Source organism: Salvelinus fontinalis, chromosome 6 (assembly GCF_029448725.1).
Source record: "Salvelinus fontinalis isolate EN_2023a chromosome 6, ASM2944872v1, whole genome shotgun sequence".
NCBI classification, from domain to species: Eukaryota; Metazoa; Chordata; class Actinopteri; order Salmoniformes; family Salmonidae; genus Salvelinus; species Salvelinus fontinalis.
The window spans coordinates 10,182,233-10,200,462 of NC_074670.1; the positions used below are offsets into that span (position 1 = coordinate 10,182,233).

Genomic DNA, 18,230 nt, shown 5'->3' on the forward strand with positions numbered 1-18,230 from the left:
TAGCTGGGTCCAGGGGTAGGCAGAAGGTCATACACAGAGGGTCCAAAAAGGCAACAGTACAGGCAGGGAAAAGGCTAGTAACGTTGTCCGGAAGATCAGGCAATAGGTTGATAACAGGAAATCCGATCTGCTAAAATACAGACAGGGAATAGGCAAAAAGGCATCGTTAGTGAGGCAGGCAAAAACTATCATACATAGGAGGATTCCATTACAGGACACCCAGCACTTCAACTAAAAGGGTGTCACAAAACAAACAATACCTCACAATGACAGGGTGCAAAGAACTGAACTAAATAGTGTGTGATAATGACATACAGGTGTGTGAACAGGTGATCAGAATTCAGGTGATTAGGATCTGGAATGTGAGCTGCGTTCAGGGGATCTATGTGTTTATGTGTTTGAGAGTGTGAGTTGGAAGCAACGTTACATCACGCTGCATGAGGCAAATGGTGGTCACACCAGATACTGACTGGTTTTCTGATCCACGCCCCTACTTTTCTTTTTAAAGGTTTCTGTGACCAACAGATGCATATCTGTATTCCCAATCATGTTAAATCTATAGATTACAGCCTAATTTATTTATTTAAATTGACGGATTTCCTTATATGAACTGAAACTCAGTAAAATCTTTGTTTGTTGCATGTTATATTTCTATTTTTGTTCAGTGTATTTATAATAAAGGGAAATGTTACCAAAAACGTAACATTGTCTAACAAATGTGAGTAATTGGCTAATTGAGGGTGTGGCTTTCCAGGTAAAGACTGAATAAAGTTATAAGAGCCACAACTTGTTTGTAGTTCAAGTTCATGTTTGGGTTGACAACTAAACTAGAGCTTGTTTATTGGATTAATTAAAAGCTGTAGTTTTGGTCCTCATCCTTGTGCCCTAACTTCATTCCCGATCATGGTCCACAGCAAGGCCCAATCCTGAATGGCGAATCACATTAATGAATGACGATGTTAGGAAACGGTGTGTGTTTATCTGCCATGCAGATCATTATCCAGTTTACCGAACTCCTGTCCTTCATGTACAGTAAACCATGAATATCTGTATCAAAATAACATTACAGGGCCATTACCTGAACCAATACAAAGGTCACTGCAATGTGGCTTATGCTAAATGGGGAACTTCCTTGTCACCTTGTCACCGGAACTTCCTTGTCACCTCAGCCTATTCTATAGCATCATACTGTGAGTGTACTAGAAGCACTCTCTAAATCTGGAACAGAACAAAGTATTCCAACAGCAATGGAAACTGCAGTAGCCATCTCTCTCACTCTGTGAAACGCAGATATATTAGGTAAAGCATATATATTCTTTATCTCTTTAAACCTCGTTGTTACCCTCCTTGTAATTGCACGTAGCCCTAACTGCACAATAACTACACTCGTTGCTCATTTCATACAGCTACAGTTTCCTTTCATTGAAATTAAATTATTGTACTATAGATTACTGTGTACAGTAGAGTACAGTAATTACACTCTGATTACCAAAGTAGGGGAGAAAACTCTCTGTCACTGATCATGCCTTATTCAGTTGATTTATTAATGTATTTGTCAGACACCACGTGAAATTAGTAAAATGTTGATTCCACGTCCTATTCTCCTGTGTTTGAACTACAAATGTTGGCTACACCCTTTTTGTGCAAGACAGTCTGTCTGTGTTGTGTGTACGTATAGCTAGCTATGTCTGACTATTAGTGCTGTGTGATTGTTACTGGGCCTGTTCTCTGAGTCTGTCATTTAGAGCGGTCCTGGATGATGGAACGTTTTAGTGTACAGTGTGTACCTACATGTACAGTATGTTGTCTGAGCCCATGCTCTCTGCCGCCCTGTATTCCCTCCAGGTCTCTGTGGGTGTGTTACAATAAGGCCCTGTGAATGGAGCAGAAGGAGGGACAGTGATGTTCATCACAAATCTAAATCCACCAACCGATCGTTCAAAACAATATCCTGGAGGGTTGGTGGAGTCAGTATTATAACCTCTACCGGGGATGACTATAGGGTCTGGATACGGAGACAGGATCACTCTGAACAAAACTACTGGATCTCTGGAACTCAGGAATCTGAGCCTGGCTGACAGAGGAGAATACAGAGTGGCTATAACAACAGCTACAGCAGAAACAATCAACTGAACTGGTTGTGTATGGTAAGTCCAAGTGCCATGACAAAGAGAGTTAAAGCTCAAATCCTTAAATGAAACAATAACAAAGTGGTTGTGTTGCTTCAGTTTTGGTAAAAAGCTGAGATATGGGCCTGGTGAAATGGAACAATTCTCAAATTCATAGACAGAGCCATGGATTCAAGGACTAACCATCCATGATATCAACATTATAGTTTACATTTATACATATACAAACATTGGACTAAAACAAGCTTATATTTTTGGGTTATGATGGGATATAACTGTTGAACTAAGATTATGAGGCACATACATCAATTCAACGTAATTTCAGGTGCTAACAACATTAATTCAACCAGTGTGCCCAGTGGGAAGTTACATTCAATAATCAATGGGTATATGTCATCAATTTAGAAGTCAGAAAATGTATGTGGCAATAAGGATTCTAGCTTTAAGAGTTTAGTTACAATGAGGAAAGTTTGAAATAGATATTCACTTGACCTTATCAACATCAAAACCATAAAAATCATCATCATTGTGGTGTATTTGATATTCCTCAGTCTTTGGCTATATCGTCTTGTTTTACAGAGAATGTATCTGATGCCAACATCACAGGACCACCAAACCATCTGTTTGCAGATTGGAGATCCGCCACCTTAACCTGTGAGGCTGCTGGTAACATCACTACTATACAATGGATGAAGGAAGGTCAGCCTCCGTCTGCTGGTGGCAACAAATTATTCTCATTGGAAAACAGGAAAGTATCCATCAATCCTGTGAAAAGACATGACAGCGGAGAATATGTGTGTAAACTCACCAACCCTGCCAGCTCTGCTACTGCCTCCTATAATGTAATAGTGAACTGTGAGTAAAGGTCTACAACTAATATAATACTCTATGGGTTGGATTCTCAGACACAGATTAAGCCTAGTCCTGAACTAACAAGCACGCTTCCAAGTATTTTAAATCCAGGACTAGGCTTAAAGCTGCAATATGTAACTTCTTGGGCGAATCGACCAAATTCACATAGAAGCGTGAGTTATAGATCTGTCATTCTCATTAAAAACAAGTCTAAGAAGCCGTAGATCTGTTCTATGTGCGCTATTTCTATGTTTCCAGTTTTTAAATTCCATTTTTGCATCTTTTACTTTCGGTTTTGTACACCAGTTTAAAACTGCTGAAAATACTATATTTTTGGTTGTGGAAAATATATTTAAAAGTGATTTAGAAGGTTCAATGATTGTCTACACAATACTTGCTTGTTTTGTCACATAAACTGAAACTATTTGAATTTTAGCAACCAGGAAATGGCGGAGCGATTTCTGCATAGTGTACCTTTAATCTGTGTCTGGGAAAACTGCCCTATGAGATATTACACTCATAATGCCCAGTTCTTAGAGCCCACTTTTTTCCTGGTCAGGTCATGTGGTCAGGAAGAATTCTTGGCCATCATCATAGGATCGTAATTTGACTACTGTGTTGCAGGATAATTTTCCTGATTTGCAGGAAATTTAAAAAGTGTAGTGTATTGAGGTTTTAAAAGGTTTCTGAAGTTTGTAGTTTTTCTTTTGAAAATTCAGACTTGTTTTTCCTTTCGAAGAATTTAGCAACTCCTACGAAGATGTCCATTCGGTAGAGATACTCTGAATGATCGGCTATGAAAAGCCAACTGACATTTACTCCTGAGGTGCTGACCTGTTGCACCCTACAACTACTGTGATTATTATTATTTGACCCTGCTGGTCATCTATGAACATTTGAACATCTTGACCATGTTCTGTTATAATATCCACCCGGCACAGCCGGACTGGCCACCCCTCATAGCCTGGTTCCTCTCTAGGTTTCTTCCTAGGTTCTGGCCTTTCTAGGGAGTTTTTCCTAGCCACCGTGCTTCTACACCTGCATTGCTTGTTGTTTGGGGTTTTAGGCTGGGTTTCTGCACAGCACTTTGTGACATCAGCTGATGTAAGAAGGGTTTTATAAATTCATTTGATTGATTGATTGAAATTTGATTGAATTATAAAACAATAAATAATTGATAATTTTCCTGCTGTAGCATACTGGCTCAAATTAAGATCCTACATCTGTACATGTTGTGTTTACTAATACAGTCTGAGGGTCTTCTGCTCATGGGCTTACATGAGCAGAAGACCCAATACCAGATTCCAATACCATCCTGTGCCAACACATCGCTGAGGGGGAGTCATTCACCCTCATTTCCTGCTCTGTTCAGTCTGTACCGCCTGCTACGTTCACCTGGTTGTTCAATGGGCAAAGGACAGGTGTTCATGAAGCTGGATACATCATAAGGAGCGTCAGCTACAACAACAGCGGGGACTACAGATGTGATGCTAGGAATGATCTCACTGAAAACGTTGTCTCTATGGGCCACAGTCTGTTAGTTAAAGGTACTGGTCTCTGATACATTCACCATTAGATGTAGACCATCAAAGCTAACTAATGGCAAAAACGATCAACATCACATCAGCATCAGTTCTATAGGTTGTGTTTTGTTTATTGATTGAGTTCCTGTGTTGGTGCACTGCAGATAAAACCCCTCCACCCCTGAGCCCAGCGGGAGCAGCAGGTATAGCAGTCGCTGTGATGTCGGTAGTGGTTGCTGTGACTCTTGGTCTCTATTTCGGCATAACTCATCATCGGTGAGTCTATGAAACCAATGTGGTTGGTTTCGCCAATAAGTCATTTTTCTTCTGGTGTAACAAAAACTGAAAACCATTGATTTCAATAAAAAACATTTCTTCCATCAATTGTGGGGAAATAACAATACTTATAATATTTTGCAGACCATTTTGGCAGTAAATGTAAATGTTTTCTGTATGTTGTTTAGGAACAAGAAAGGGACCAACGAAGAGAAAGGTAAAATAAAACATTGTAATTGTAGTCTAGTACACGTTTATCATTTACTGTATGGAGATATCATTCATACATGCACTGAGATGAGTAGAGAGCCTTTCTGTGCTGCAGCTGATGACCACAGTTGTCCTTTATCATCCGTGATGTCCATCAGATACAGACGCACTGAGCAGATCGTCCCAGACAGAAGATATGTCCATGTCCAGCCCTGACAAAGGATGTGAGGGGCACGAACTGACTACCCAAATCCAGGACAGAACCCATGATCACAAGCAACCACAACCAGGCTCCAGCCATACTATAGCCACCAGCGATGCACCAGGAACTAAAGGTCAGAGAGAGGTTTGCGTATACAGTTTAGCAAACATTTGCAAGCTGACAACAATCTGTCTCGTTATCAACTTCATCAGCTGCTATTTTGTTTTTCCTCTCTCTCCACCCACCACATGCCCATACAGCTTCTGCAGGTGTACACGAGTATGAGGACGTAGGAAATAAGAAAACTGGAGCTCCAACACCACCTCCAAGAGTGAGTTTCCACCACAAAGTTAAATGAAACACTTATGATATTGTATACCTGTGGTTCCCACCATGTCCTGTATGAGTTAGTTACAGCGATAGCAGCATTGTGTGGGTGAAAGAATCAGACGCAGAGAGAGAGCCGCTTGGAAAAAATATTCCTTTTTACTACTTCACAAAAAAATGATAAGGTCGAACATACAGGGCGCAGAGAAACACTTGCAAAACACACGCACGTAACCAAAAGACAATGATTTATTAAATGAAGACGAAACACGAAGAACACTTGAATAAACTACAAAAACAACAAACGACGTTAAAACTTCTTATGGCTGCAAGGCAAAGTGTTGAGTAGCCAGTGAAATCGTGCCCATTTCAAACGGCCTCCTACTCAAATCTTGCTCGTACAATATGGATATTATTATTCTTTTTGGATAGAAAACACTCTCTAGTTTCTAAAACAGTTGGAATTATTTCTCTGAGTGAAACAGAAGTCCTTCTGCAGCACTTTTCCTGACCAGGAAGTGAAATGTCAGAAATCGATGCTCTTTTCAACTTGATGCCTATACATGGTCTTGACACTTAGGAGTCTACTTACACTCCATATGCCTTCCTCTGGGTGTCAAGATGATGTGAGAGAAGAAATTTTGTGTTTATCTTGGTCTGGGGTGGAATACAAGCTCTTTGTATGACGTGACCGTCCACTTCCGGTACTCTGAAGTGCGCGACTTGGAAGTGCGATTGCCTTCTGTTTTGCTGCCGTAATGGATGACTAACATCTCCGGCTCGGATTTTATTTGATACATGTGACCATATCATCGTAATGTATGTTTTTTCAATATAGTTTAATCAGATTATTGACATTTTTTCGGGAGTTTTGCCGTGTTCCGTCCTCTGACTTTGATTACGTTGGAGAGAATTGTGCCACTCGGCTAGTGCCAATGCTAATTGAAGAGGGAAATTTGCCATTCTGAATCCAAACAACGACTCATCTGGACAGAAGACACCTTGTTCAACATTCTGATGAAAGATCAGCAAAAGTAAGACCCGCTTTATGATGTTATTTCATATATCTGTCGTGCATGTGAACTGGTCGTGGGCGCCCAAGTATTTCTGTCTATTGTGGCTATGCTAATATAGCGTTACATTTTGTTTTCGCTGTAAAACATTTAATAAATCGGAAATATTGTTTGGAATCACAAGATGCCTGTCTTTCAATTGCTGCACACTATGAATTTTTCAGAAATGTTTTATGATGAGTAATTAGCTATTTGACGTTGGTGTCTGTAAATATTATGGCTGCTTTCGGTGCAATTTCTGATTGTAGCTGAAATGTAAACTATGGTTTATACATGAAATATGCAAATTTTTCGAACAAAACATATGCTATACAATAAATATGTTATCAGACTGTCATCTGATGAATTTGTTTCTTGGTTAGTGGCTATTTATATCTTTATTTGGTCGAATTTGTGATAGCACCTGATGGAGTAAGAAACTGATGGAGTTAGAAAAGTGGTGTCTTTTGCTAACGTGGTTAGCTAATAGATTTACATATTTTGTCTTCCCTGTAAAACATTTTAAAAATCGGACATGTTGGCTTGATTCACAAGAAGTGTATCTTTCATCTGGTGTCTTGGACTTGTTAATGTGTGAAAGTTAAATATTTAAAAAAAATATCTTTTGAATTTCGCGCCCTGCACTTGAGCTGGATGTTGTCATAGGTGTACCGGTGTCGGGCTGCAGCCATAAAAGGTTACAGACCTGAACTTGTGAACATAAAAAACAATGAACGCACGAACAGGAAATAACGAACGAGACGAGACAGTACCGTGTGGTGAAACAGACACAGCAACAATCACCCACAAACAAACAGTGAGAACAGCCTACCTTAATATACTCCACCTCTGATGAGACACTGGTCTTTGTACACCTCAGCCATCCAGCTATGTCTCATTGCTCAATGTAATATAGACCAAGTAACAGCAAAAACATCCTGTGGCGGACTGCAATAGCATCGAATAGTCCCCGCGATATGCAACTGTTCAGGGAAGTCAGGAACCAATACACGCAGTCAGTCAGGAAAGCTTTTTCAAACAGAAATTTGCATCCTGTAGCTCTAACTTCAAAAGGTTTTGGGATGCTGTAAAGTCCATAGAGAACAAGAGCACCTCCTCCCAGCTGCCCACTGCACTGAGGCTAGGTAACACTGTCACCATCGGACAAATCCACGATAATCAAGAATTTCAATAAACATTTCTCTACGGCTGGCCATGCTTTCCTCCTGGCTACCCCAACCCAGGCCAACAGCTCTGCACCCCCCGCAGCTACTCGCCTAAGCCTCCCCAGCTTCTCCTTCACCCAAATCCAGATAGCAGATGTTCTGAAAGAGCTGCAAAACCTGGACCCGTACAAATCAGCTGGGCTAGACAATCTGGACCCTCTCTTCTAAAATTATCCACCGTCATTGTTTCAACCCCTATTACCAGTCTGTTCAACCTCTCTTTCGTAACGTCTGAGATCCCCAAAGATTGGAAAGCTGCCGCGGTCATCCCCCTCTTCAAAGGGGGTGACACTCTAGACCCAAACTGTTACAGACCTATATCCATCCTGCCCTGCCTTTCTAAAATCTTCGAAAGCCAAGTTAATAAACAGATCACTGACCATTTTGAATCCCATCGTACCTTCTCCGCTGTGCAATCCGGTTTCTGACCTGGTCACGGGTGCACCTCAGCCACGCTCAAGGTACTAAACGATATCATAACCGCCATTGATAAAAGATTGTACTGTGCAGCCGTCTTCATCAACCTGGCCAAGGCTTTCGACTCTGTCAATCACCACATTCTTATCGGCAGACTCAACAGCCTTGGTTTCTCAAATGACTGCCTCGCCTGGTTCACCAACTACTTCTCAGACAGAGTTCAGTGTGTCAAATCGGAGGGCCTGTTGTCCAGACCTCTGGCAGTCTCTTTGGGGGTACCACAGGGTTCAATTCTCGGACTAACTCTTTTTTTCTGTATATATCAACGATGTCGCTCTTGCTGCGGGTGATTCCCTGATCCACCTCTACGCAGACGACACCATTCTGTATACATCTGGCCCTTCTTTGGACACTGTGTTAATAAACCTCCAAACGAGATTCAATGCCATACAACACTCCTTCTGTGGCCTGCTCTTAAATGCTAGTAAAACTAAATGCATGCTTTTCAACTGTTCGCTGCCCGCACCCGCCCGCCTGACTAGCATCACTACTTTGGACGGTTCTGACTTAGAATATGTGGACAACTACAAATACCTAGGTCTGGCTAGACTGTAAACCAGACTCATATTAAGCATCTCCAATCCAAAATTAAATCTAGAATCGGCTTTCTATTCCGCAACAAAGTCTCCTTCACAGACGCCGCCAAACATACCCTAGTAAAACTGACTATCCTACCGATCCTCGACTTTGGCGATGTCATTTACAAAATAGCCTCCAACACTCTACTCAGCAAACTGGATGCAGTCTATCACAGTGCCATTCGTTTTGTCACCAAAGCCCCATATACCACCCACCACTGCGACCTGTATGCTCTAATGGGCTGGCACTCGCTACATATTCGTCGCCAGACCCACTGGCTCTGGGTCATCCATAAGTCTTTGCTAGGTAAAGCTCCGCCTTATCTCAGCTCACTGGTCATGATAACAACACCCACCCGTAGCACGTGCTTCAGCAGGTATATCTCACTGGTAATCCCCATAGCCAACACCCCCTTTGGCCGCCTTTCCTTCCAGTTCTCTGCTGCCAATGACTGGAACTAATTGCAAAAATCGCTGATGCTGGAGACTTATATTTCCCTCACTGACTTTAAACATCAGCTCTCCGAGCAGCTAACCGATCAATGCAGCTGTACATAGCCCATCTGTAAATAGCCCATCCTATCTACCTACCTCATCCCAATATTGTTTTTATTTACTTTTCTGCTCTTTTGCACACTGTCACGTTCCTGACCTTATTTCCTTTATTTTGTCTTTGTTTAGTATGGTCAGGACGTGAGCTGGGTGGGCATTCTATGTTATGTGTTTCTATGTTGGGTTCTTTTCAATTAGCCTGATATGGTTCTCAATCAGGGGCAGGTGTTTTACGTTTCCTCTGATTGAGAACCATATTAAGGTAGGCTGTTCTCACTGTTTGTTTGTGGGTGATTGTTCCTGTGTCAGTGTTTGTACCACACGGGGCTGTTTCGTTTGTTTAGTCTGTTCCTGTTCATTGTGTTCTTCGTTGTCTGTAAGTTCACATGTTCAGGTCTGTTTACGTCGTTTGTTGTTTTGTAGTTTGTTAAGAGTTTTCCGTCTTCGTCTTTCTTTAATAAATCATTAATGTATTCAACCCACGCTGCGTTTTGGACCGATCCATGTTCCTACTCAGACAAGGAGGAAAACAGCCGTTACAGCACACATCTTGTATTCCAATATGTTTTAGCAGTGCAGACGTGTTTTGTTCGTCCTCTCGTGTACTTTTGTCTTTTTTGTATATATTTCAATTTTATTTTCAATCTCTCCTCCATTTTAGTTCAATTATACCTTCCGATAACCTGCCTCACCCAATGTGATACGGAACCGCTATTATTTTTTATTTTTAGACCTTATAGCAAGAACCATCTAGCCATCAGAAGCTAACCTGTCACGTTCGTCTATTTCTTCCTCCTCCTCGGATGAGGAGAGGCGAGAAGGATCGGACCAATATGCAGCGTTGGTTGAATACATAATGAATTTATTAAATCAAGACGATGAACACGAAGAACACTTGATAACTACAAAACAATAAACGATGTGAACAAACCTGAACTAGAGAACATATAACATGAACGCACGAACAGGAAGGAACACACGAAAATGAATGAAAGAACGAAACGAAACAGTACCGTGTGGTGCGACAGACACAGCAACATAGAACATAGACAATTACCCACAATCACCTAAAGCCTATGGCTGCCTTAAATATGGCTCCCAATCAGAGACAACAATAAACAGCTGTCTCTGATTGAGAACCAAACCAGGCAACCATAGACTTTCCTAAACCTCTCTACTGAACACAACCCCATACACTATACAAAACCCCCTAAACAATACACACACCCTAAACTAGACAAAACACACAAACATCCCATGTCACACCCTGACCTAACTAAACTAATAAAGAAAATCAATATAACAGAGGCCAGGGTGTGACATAACCAGCTAATTAGCTACAAGCTATTTAGTCATTGTTAGCCACTGCTAGCGGCCTTTACCTTCTGCACAGGTACCAGCCCTTTTAAAAATATTTTTTACATAATTTTGTTGTTGCCTGGATAATACTCGCCAGCCTACCAGTAACGGACTGTCTCTCCACTACAACGCCGGATTCCTGGCGTAATCCCTGGACCATTACTCCTGATCTTCACAGCTAGCCAGAACCCACCGAGTTACCCAGTACCAAAGCTATCCCCGAGGCCCACCTCCCGGCCTACTCAGTTGTTCACCCGGACTCCACCCAAACACGGCTAGAATCCACTACTCCACCGGATCCTTGCCGTAAGCTCTGGACCTTGGCAACGGATCACCGCTGCTACCAAGAGGCTATAGTGGCTAACGCCCCTGCCCAGAAGCTAGCACCAGTTAGCCGTGAGCCAGGCGCATCTCCCGGCTAGAAAACTATATTACTACAACTACAATACCTCTTTCGCCATCTGGCTTGGATCCTTAGTCGACACGGCGCTCCGCCGCACCACCACGACTGGTCTGCCGACGAATACTCCATCCGCTGTGCCTTCAACCGGCCTCCGTCAGAGCAGACGCTTCTACTAGCCCCGGGCTACTAACTTTAAACGCTGTGTCGCCCGCGTGCTAGCGTAGTAGCAACTACTCCGCGGCTTCCCTGTTCCATCTATTGCTGCCCCCTGGACCCTATGATCACTTGGCTACATAGCTGATGCCTGCTGGACTGTCCATTCAGTCCAGCAGGACTAATCAGCAGGACTAATCACGTTACTCCATTCTGTTTTTTTATTTTTATTTATCTGTCGGTCCCAGCTGCGAACTCAGGCCCTGTATGTAGTTAACCTACCCTCTCTGACCATTCATCGCCATTTTACCTGTTGTTGTTTTAACTGATTAGCTGTTGTTGTCTCACCCGTTGTTGTCTTAGCTAGCTCTCCATATCAACACCTGTGATTACTTTATGCCTCGCTGTATGTCTCTCTCATATGTCAATATGCCTTGTATACTGTTGTTTAGGTTAGTTATCGTTGTTTTAGTTTACAATGGAGCCCCTAGTTCCACTCATTATACCTCCTTTGTCCCACCTCCCACACATGCGGTGACCTCACCCATTATAACCAGCTTATCCAGAGATACAACCTCTCTTTTCATCACTCAGTGCCTGGGCTTACCTCCGCTGTACCCGCACCCCACCATACCCCTGTCTGCACATTATGCCCTGAATCTATTCTACCACACCCAGAAATCTGCTCCTTTTATTCTTTGTCCCCAACGCTCTAGGCGACCAGTTTTGATAGCCTTTAGCCGCACCCTCATCCTACTCCTCCTCTGTTCCTCGGGTGATGTGGAGGTAAACCCAGGCCCTGCATGTCCCCAGGCACCCTCATTTGTTGACTTCTGTGATCGAAAAAGCCTTGGTTTCATGCATGTCAACATCAGAAGCCTCCCCGCTAAGTTTGTTTTACTCACTGCTTTAGCACACTCTGCCAACCCTGATGTTCTTGCCGTGTCTGAATCCTGGCTTAGGAAGGCCACCAACAATTCTGAGATTTCCATAACCAACTACAACATTTTTCGTCAAGATAGAACTGCCAAAGGGGGAGGAGTTGCAATCTACTGCAGAGATAGCCTGCAAAGTTCTGTCATACTTTACAGGTCTATACCCAAACAGTTTGAACTTCTCATTTTAAAAATGAACCTATCCAGAAATAAGTCTCTCAATGTTGCCGCCTGCTATCGACCCCCCTCCGCTCCCAGCTGTGCCCTGGACACCATTTGTGAATTGATCGCCCCCCATCTAGCTTCAGCGTTTGTTCTTTTAGGTGACCTAAACTGGGATATGCGTAACACCCCGGCAGTCCTACAATCTAAGCTAGATGCCCTCAATCTCACACAAATCATCAAGGAACCCACCAGGTACAACCCTAAATCCGTAAACATGGGCACCCTCATAGACATTATCCTGACCAACTTGTCCTCCAAATACCTCTGCTGTTTTCAATCAGGATCTCAGCAATCACTGCCTCATTGCCTGTATCCGCTATGGGTCTGCGGTCAAACTACCACCCCTCATCACTGTCAAACGCTCCCTAAAACACTTCTGCGAGCAGGCCTTCCTAATCGACCTGGCCCAGGTATCCTGAAAGGATATTGACCTCATCCCGTCAGTTTAGGATGCCTGGTCATCCTTTAAAAGTAATTTCTTCACCATTTTAGATAAGCATGCCCCGTTCAAAAAATGTACCCGCACCCGCCCGCCCGACTAGCATCACCACCTTGGACGGTTCCGACCTAGAATATGTGGACAACTATAAATACCTAGGTGTCTGGCAAGACTGTAAACTCTCCTTCCAGACTCATATTAAACATCTCCAATCCAAAATCAAATCTAGAATCAGCTTTCTATTTCGCAACAAAGCCTCCTTCACTCACGCCGCCAAACTTACCCTAGTAAAACTGACTATCCAACCGATCCTCGACTTCGGCGATGTCATCTACAAAATAGCTTCCAATACTCTACTCAGCAAACTGGATGCAGTCTATCACAGTGCCATCCGTTTTGTTACCAAATCCCCTTATACCACCCACCACTGCGACCTGTATGCTCTAATCGGCTGGCCCTCGCTACATATTCGTCGCTAGACCCAATGGCTCCAGGTCATCTATAAGTCTATGCTAGGTAAAGCTCCACCTTATCTCAGCTCACTGGTCACGATAACAACACCCACCCGTAGCACACGTTCCAGCAGATATATCTCACTGATCATCCCCAAAGCCAACACCTCATTTGGCTGCCTTTCCTTCCAGTTCTCTGCTGCCAGTGACTGGAACGAATTGCAAAAATCACTGAAGTTGGAGACTTTTATTTCCTTCACCAACTTTAAACATCAACTATCTGAGCAGCTAACCGATCGCTGCAGCTGTACATAGTCCATCTGTAAATTGCCCACCCAATCTACCTAACTCATCCCCATACTGTTTTATTTTATTTACTTTTCTGCTCTTTTGCACACCAGTATCTCTACTTGCACATCATCATCTGCTCATTTATCACTCCAGTGTTAATCTGCTAAATTGAAATTATTCACTCCTATGGCCTATTTATTGCCTACCTCCTTATGCCTTTTGCACACACTGTATATAGACTTTCTTTTTTCTACTGTGTCATTGACTTGTTTATTGTGTTATTGGCTTGTTTATTGTTTACTCCATGTGTAACTCTGTGTTGTTGTCGGTGTCACACTGCTTTGCTTTATCTTGGCCAGGTCCCAGTTTCAAATGAGAACTTGTTCTCAACTAGCCTACCTGGTTAAATAAAGGTGAAATAAAAATTAAATTAAAAAACACTTGTATTTCTACTTGCACATCATCATCTGCACATCTATCACTCCAGTGTTAATTTGCTAAATTGTAATTACTTGCTACTATGGCCTATTTATTGCCTTACCTCCTCACGCCATTTGCACACACTGTATATAGACTTTCTTTTTTTTCTATTGTGTTATTGACTGTACGCTTGTTTATTCCATGTGTAACTCTGTGTTGTTGTTTGTGTTGCACTGCTATGCTTTATCTTGACCAGGTCGCAGTTGTAAATGATAACTTGTTCTCAACTAGCCTACCTGGTTAAATAAAGTTGAAATATATAAATTTTTAAATGTAGGTACATACAATTGTCATATCGGTTGAAAACTTGAATTATTGTTAATCTAACTGCACTGTCCAATTACAGTAGCTATTACAGCAAAAACATGCCATGCGATTGTTTGAGGACGGCGCCCCACATCAAAATATTTTTCCACCGGCACAGGTTTCATAAATAGCGATTTAAATATTCACTTGCTTTTTGAAAATCTTCCTCTGATTTGTCATCCAAAGGGTCCCAGCTATAACATGTAGTGTTGTTTTGTTAGATAAAATCCTTCTTCATATCCCAAAAAGTCAGTTTAGTTGGCTCCATTGATTTGAGTAATCCACTCGTTCAACATGCAGAGAAATAATCTGAATATCTACCCTTAAACTTTGTTTCAACAAGTCAAAATACATTTCTCTGTACTCCTCAGATACCCTAAAATGTAATCAAACTATAATATTTCTTACGGAAAGAAGTATGTTCAATAGGAAACCGTTTTTTAGCAGGTGCGTCCTGTCTTCATCGCGCATGCAAACACAAATTTCCAAGACTGTGTCCCTGTACTAAAACTGATATTTCTTATTCGTTTTGGATGTTACAAGCCTGAAACCTTAAATATAGACTGCTGGCACCCTGTGGATGCCATAGGAATTGCATCATGGGAGCTAGAATTGAGTATGCCCTTATACTTGCCATTGTAAGAGCATGGTCTCTCAAAACAGAAATTCTGGTTGGTTATTCTTTTGGATTTTCTCCTACCGTATCTATTGTGTTATATTCTCCTACATTATTTTAACATTTCTACAAACTTCAAAGTGTTTTCTTTCCAATGGTACCAATTATATGCATATCCTGGCTTCAGGCCCTGAGCAACAGGCAGTTTACTTTGGGCATGTCATTCAGGGGAAATTGAGAAAAAAGGGCCTAGCCCTAAGAAGTTTTTAAAGGAAAAAGTTTCTTCCTGTTCGCGGTAAGTTATTTTCGGTCGTAAGAGACGGCAGCAGCAACATTATGTACACAGTAAGTAAAAAAACAAGTTACATAAAACACAAAAAAAATTGCACAATTGGTTGGGAGAATGTAAAACGTCAGCCATGTTCTTCGGCGCCATCTTTGTGAAGCCTGCTATGCTAAATGAATGCAGATTTTCTAGTTCTGCTCTATTTATGCACATGTGCAAACACTTATAGGGCAAACAGTTACCAGATTTATCTGTATCTTCTTCCTGCTGGCCCTGTCATGCATCTTATTCCTGTTCAGCAATATCAACATTCTGGAGGTAGGGTAAATCCATCTGCACTCAAAACAAGTTACAGGTCAAACATGATTCATTTCTCACATGGCTTCAATCACAATTTACCTCCTTTACCACCCTCTCCCCCTCACATGGGAGCTACACTGGGGCTTAGCGAAAACTGTAGGTTTTTAGCTGCTTTTTTTTTTACGCCAGCATGAGCAGAGCGCAAGCCACTTTACCAAATGTTCTCGGGTGTGAAGAGCGCAAGCCACTTTACCAAATGTTCTCGGGTGTGAGCCATGTGTCATTCTTGAAAACAGAAAAATAGCGTCATTTTACAATGAACAGCGCTAGCCTCTCACGGAGTAATGCTGCTTACGTCCAGGTATAATTTAAATTAATTTGAGCGTAGCACTTTCTGCAAAATGTATGCTTCCAGGGTTGGAGGACCACCTTTTTTTGTTTATTTTCCTTAATACTAAATGGATTATTACTAAACTCTTTAAGTTTCCCCCAAGTTTTCACCATTGTGCAGGTAGCTCAGTGGTTAGAGCATTTGGCCAGTAATTAAAAGGTTGGTGGATTGAATCCCTGAGCTGACAAGGTACAAATCTGTTGTTCTGCCCCTGAACAAGGAAGTTATTAAAGATATATTAAATATCAGCTTTAATATTGTGGGTTCTAGAACTCTTGTGTTAATATGGTAACACATCTAGTATAAACTGAACAAAAATATAAATGCAACAATTACCAAGATTTTACAGTTCATATGAGGAAACAAGTCAATTCGAATAAATGCATTAGGCCATAATATATGGATTTCACATAACTGGGAATACAGATAACAGATATGCATATGTTGGTCACAGATACTGTACCTTAAAAAATATGGGCCGGTATTTCTGTGCCTTCAAATTGCCATCAATAAAATGCAGTTGTGTTTGTTAACCATAGCTTATGCCTGCCCATACAATAACCCCACAGCCACCATGGGGCATTCTGTTCACAACGTTGACATAAGCAAACCGCTCGCCCATGTGCTGGGTCTGCGGTTTTGAGCCTGGTTGGACGTACTGCCAAATTCTCTAAAACGACATTGGAGGCTGCTTATGGTAGAGAAATTAACATTAAATTCTCTGTCAACCGCTCAGGTGGAAATTCCTGCAGTCAGCATGCCAATTGCACGCACCCTCAACTTGAGACATCTGTGACATTGTGTTGTGACAAAACTGCATATTTTTAGTGGCCTTTTTAGGTGCACCTGTGTAATGATCATGCTGTTTAATCAGCTTCTTGATATGCCATACTTGTCAGGTGGATGGATTATCTTGGCAAATGAGAAATGCTCACTAACAGGGATATAAACAAATTTGTATACCAAATTTGAGAGAAACACGCTTTTTGTGCATATTGAACATTTCTGGGATCTTTTATTTCAGCTCATGAAAGATAGGACCAACACTTTACATGTTGGGTTTATATTTTTGTTCTGTGTAATAGTCAAATCATAGTGTAAAAGCAGGTGAGCTGGTTCTACTATTTTTTCTGTTGCAATTTTGTGGTGGGAAACTGAGTGTGTTGAGAATACAGCAACACATCAACCCTGTTAGCCATGGATGGATGGATGGGCTGGAAATGTTGTAAGTTCCAATGTTTTGTTAAGCTTGCATTCAAATGCCCCTCCCGGTTGCACACAACAAGCTTCCATTACCCCTTTCACAAGAGAAGTTTGGCTGATTGTAATAGGAAGTTGTCATACCCTGTTACGGTCAACTCTGTTACTTTAATTGTCACCTTTTTAGAGTTATTTTTCTTAATTTAAGCTCTGGAGATGTTTGATTATAAAATTGAATGTGCTTTTTATGACAATGTTAAAATTAGGTGAAATAAATAGGGGCTTTATTCAATCTGTAAAGATATTGCACTAGAAATGTAAATGTAGTTTTTCAATTGAGACAACATATACAGCGCTCACACTGGATGCAGTCTCCACTAAAGTGGGAACATTTCCTTTAAATTTCAATCACTCTGTAAAGCTGAACTTCTGTGATTCGGATTGAATAGAGCCCTTATTCTTTAAAAAAATTATACTACCAAAAAGGCACTATTTATGGAACGACCTAGCTAAGAGGGATAACGCACAAACAAATAGGTGCTCTGCCTGAAACTCAGAAACATACAATAAAAGACAGACTTTCATATACACAAGTGTACACGCACAGACACAAACAGAAGTGTACACGTACAGGCTCACGCATCTACACAGACGCACACATCGGAACATTTTAACACAGGTACAGACAATACATCATGCCAGCTTGGACAGTTTTAATGTTTTTTTATTCCAAATGAGTGTGTGACTCTATAGGCTTTAACACTAGCTGGTTGCTATGGAGAGGACGTACCCGTCACCCCTCACCTATATCAACCCGCCCCATGGAGATACATGGCCCAAATGTATGTGGACACCTGCTCGTCAAATATCTCATTCCCAGAGCATGGACATTAATATGGAGTTGGTCCCGCCCTTTGCTGCTATACCAGCCTCCACTCTTCTGGGAAGGCTGTCCACTAGATGTTGGAACATTCCTTCCCAAGTTGGAAG

The 18,230-nt window shown here is 41.7% G+C and overlaps 1 pseudogene; it reads left to right on the top strand.

Moving 5' to 3' along the window:
- The first annotated feature begins 956 nt into the window (after window positions 1–956).
- Window positions 957–5,550, top strand: LOC129856788 (carcinoembryonic antigen-related cell adhesion molecule 6-like; annotated as a pseudogene).
- Window positions 5,551–18,230: the final 12,680 nt, after the last annotated feature.